The sequence below is a fragment of the Ranitomeya imitator genome, chromosome 2 (assembly GCF_032444005.1).
Source record: "Ranitomeya imitator isolate aRanImi1 chromosome 2, aRanImi1.pri, whole genome shotgun sequence".
In the NCBI taxonomy this organism is placed as follows: Eukaryota; Metazoa; Chordata; class Amphibia; order Anura; family Dendrobatidae; genus Ranitomeya; species Ranitomeya imitator.
Genome location: NC_091283.1, coordinates 29,815,505 through 29,819,776, shown reverse-complemented (window position 1 = coordinate 29,819,776; position 4,272 = coordinate 29,815,505).

The following is a 4,272-nucleotide window of genomic DNA, read 5'->3' as shown; positions in this document are numbered from 1 at the left end:
ATTAGATCGGCATTATCTGAAAAGCCACATACGGATTACATCTTCTAACGGATAAGGAAATACTATGAAACTTAGAGCAGGTGTAGCAAGGAAGTATTTAGAAATATTTGGCTTACAGGGGGTTCTCAGGGATCAATAAAAATGAGTCATTGGTGGATTATAGCAGTTACCTGCCATAGATATTCCATGCTAAGGTTTCAACTACACACGTGACCGCTGCAGCCAATCACTGGTCCTAACCATGACACTACCAAAGCCAGGGATTGGCTGCAGTCATCACATGTATAGAAGGGACCTCATCTTTGCAGCCCAATAAGCAAAAACCAGAGGGGACACACTCCATCTGGTGAATTCCCATAGAAGTGATTGTACATGCTCGGCCACCTTCTCGTCTACAGCAGCGGTATCGGTCAGGATGAGGGAAGGGGACAAGGGATCCCCATTCCTGATATACAGTTGTGCTTAAAAGTTTACATACCCCAGCAGAATCTTTGCTTTCTTGGCCTTTCTTCAGAAAATATGAATGATAACACCAAAACTTGTTGTCCACTCAAGGTTAGGGGTTGGGTGAAGCCATTTATTGTCAAACTGTGTTTTCTCTTTTTAAATCATAATGACTACCCAAAAAATCCAAATGACCCTGATCAAAAGTTCCCATACCCCATTTCTTAATACCGTGTACTGCCCCCTCTATGATCAATGACAGCTTGAAGACTTTTGTGTTAGTTGTGGATGAGGTTCTTTATTTTCTCAGATGGTAAAGCTGCCCACTCTTCTTGGCGCAAAAAGCCTCCAGTTCCTGTAAATTCCTGGGCTGTCTAGCATGAACTGGGAGCTTGAGATTTCCACAGAGTGGCTCAATGATATTGAGGCCAGGAGACTGAGATGGCCACTCCAGAACCTTCACTTTGTTCTGCTGTAGCCAATGAGAGGTCAACTTGGCCTTGTGTTTTGGATCGTTGTCATGTTGGAACGTCCAAGTACATCCCATGCGCAGCTTCCGGGCTGATGATTGCAAATTTGCCTCCAGTATTTGCTGATAACATGCTGCATTCATCTTTCCTTCATCTTTGACCAAGTTTCCTATGTGTTTGTAGCTCACACATCCCCAAAACATCAGCGATCCACCTCCGTGCTTTACAGTAGGAATGGTGTTCCTTTCATCACAGGCCCTCTTGACCACTCTCCAAATGTAATGTTTATGGTTGTGGCCAAAAAGTTAAATTTTGGTCTCATCACTCCAAATTACCTTGTTCCAGTAGTTGTGAGGCTTGTCTGTTTTGCGTATTATAGGCTAGATACTTTATGGCATTTATGCAGTAATGGCTTTCTTCTGGTGACTCGACCATGCAGCCCATTTTTCTTCAAGTGCCTCCTTATTGTGCATCTTGAAACAGCCACACCGCTAGTTTTCAGTGAGTCCTGTATTTTAGCTGATGTTATTTGTGGGTTTTCTTTGCATCGTGAACAATTTTCCTGGCAGTTGTGGATGACATTTTTGTTGGTCTACCTGACCGTGGTTTTATTTTTACAGAGCCCCTGATTTTCCATTTGTTAATCACAGTTTGAATGGTGCTGACTGGCATTATCAATGCCTTGGATATTTATTTTTGTATTCTTTTCTTGTTTACTACAGTTCAACTACCTTTTCCCGTAGATCCATTGACAATTCTTTTGCTTTTCCTATGACTCACAATCCAGAAATGTCAGTGGCTGGATGAAAGATGCAAGAGTCTGTCTGGATCCCAGAAACTCACTTAGCTTTTATGCACACACACTGATTACATGCAAACAGGTCACAGGTGAGGATGTTGCCTTTAGTAGCCATTCAAACCCATTTGTATCAACTTCTGTGCATGTGTGACACCCCAGGATCCTGGTTGTCACAGTGGCATTGCTTTCCTCACAGGGAGAGTGATGTCACGCTTGGAAGCGATGAAGGATTCCTGTTATCAGGTAATCACAAAGCACACAACATGTTCACACTCCAGGCCAGAAGGGGGAGCTCTGATCCTGATTAGGGGTGGCTCCCCTATATATATATTCTGGTCTTGAGGGAAAGCTTGTTAGTGAGTGCCAGACAGCAGACTGGAGCAGTCTGAGGCACAAGGACGTGTGAGGGGCCATACAGACAGAGGTGCTGCAGCTCCTGGATAGTGATATACAGAAGGAAAGAACAGTGTTTAGTGAGCGTGCAGGAGAGCGAAGCACAGAAGAGTGACAACAAGGGAGGACAGCTGCGACTGAGCTACCTCCCTGGCAGAGCGCAGATACCGGTAGCCAGAAGAGCGAGGTTGTGTCGGACTCTAGGAGGCACAGCAGAAACCGGCAGGACAGCTGGATTACACATCACCTGTCCGCCCTAGCACCCAGGAGACATGGGTCATGAGACCCTATAAAAAGGCTCGAGCCACCTGTCATACAGGTTTGTGTCCCACCTTTATGGAGGACAGAAAGAACTGTGAGTACCTTGCTAGAAGCCATAGGCAGTAAGGGACTACACCACTGCGCTGGTAGGAAGACTTTTAACTCCACCTGGTAAAGGGTAATCTGAATTCGCTTCCAAGCCGCCGGACCCTGCCTGTACCTGTGATCTGGTGCCCTGGACTGTGGATACCTGAAATCTCCAATAAACCAGGGAAAGAGACTGCAAACCTGTGTCCTCGTTCTTTACTGCACTATTCACCATCTTCACCTACACACCGGGAGCCCTGGGGATACACTTCACCTATGGGAAGTTATACCATCTAGCTGCCATAACATCACCCCAGAGGACCCCTTTAAGTAGCGTCGGTCCCCACTGACCAATTACCACAGGTGGCATCACGAACACAAACTTTATTACAACTCCCCTAAAAGACCTTTTATTTGGGCGCCCAGGACCACAAACCGGGTCGCAGCCACCGTGACATCCCCTTTGTGGGACCAAATTTATTGGAAATGTAATCCTAAATTGAGTATGATCCTGTAACACCTACCTTCATCTATATCAGGGATTTATTGGGGAAGACATCAGCGCCATTGTTTATGAAAAGCGTGATATTGGCGGAGTTCCACACCACAGCGCCTGCAAAAGAATTCTTCACACCGGCAGAGTAAACATTGCTCAGCATAAAAGTGATTCATCCGATTCAGATACTGTGAAGAAATAAACAGCGACGCCGATTCTCCTGGTACTTTACAGTGATAAGAGACAGCAGACGACCCGTGCATCAGGGTGCGAGTGTTTCGCTGGGTCTCATGCTTCTCCAATCTCACAAGTGACCTGATATCCGCGCGCTCCTCCTGTGTGCGCTCACGCCACTATCTTAGAGACACCATTAGGAGGGAATGTTTACATCCAATATTTACACCATTGTCAGCACCGTATTGAGCAATATTTACCAAATTGCCAAACGTCGCGGCTGGGGATGCCCCTCTCAGGGCGAAGCGGAAGCGGATGCAGCACCGGATCAGTTTTAAGCGCCACTTTACTGAACTGGAAAACAAGATGACATTTTTAACAGATTTTTAGAGACGTCTTTTGGAACTATAACGTGGTGAGTAGCGGTAGCTAAGGGCGAGTACTCCATCTCTTATGCCCCGACACATAACATGAAGATGTAATAAGAACTTAAAGGGAAACTGTCACCCCGTTTTTTCAGATTGAGATAAAAATACTGTTAAATAGGGCCTGCGCTGTGCGTTACAATAGTGTATGTAGTGTACCCTGATTCCCCACCTATGCTGCGAAATACATTACCAAAGTCGCCGTTTTCGCCTGTCAATCAGGCTGGTCAGGTCAGGTGGGCGTGGTGACCGCTGTTTCTTCCCCAGCTTTCCGTTGGTGGCGTAGTGGTGTGCGCATGTCCAAGTTCCGAACCCACTGCGCGCAGGTGAAGAAAAAGCGCGCGATCTGCGCTATTACCCTTGTCATCGGTGGGGGCGGCCATCTTCCTGGGGCCGCGCGTGCGCAGATGGAGTGCTCTGCTGCACGGGGCTTCAGGAAAATGGCCGCGGGATGCCGCGCGTGCGCAGATGGAGATCGCGGCGGCCATTTTCCCAAAGCCGAGTCTGCATCTCGGCTTCGGGAAAATGGCCGCCGCGATCTCCATCTGCGCACGCGCGGCATCCCGCGGCCATTTTCCTGAAGCCCCGTGCAGCAGAGCACTCCATCTGCGCACGCGCGGCCTCAGGAAGATGGCCGCCCCACTGATGACAAGGGTAATAGCGCAGATCGCGCGCTTTTTCTTCACGTGCGCGCAGTGGATTCGGAACTTGGACATGCGCACA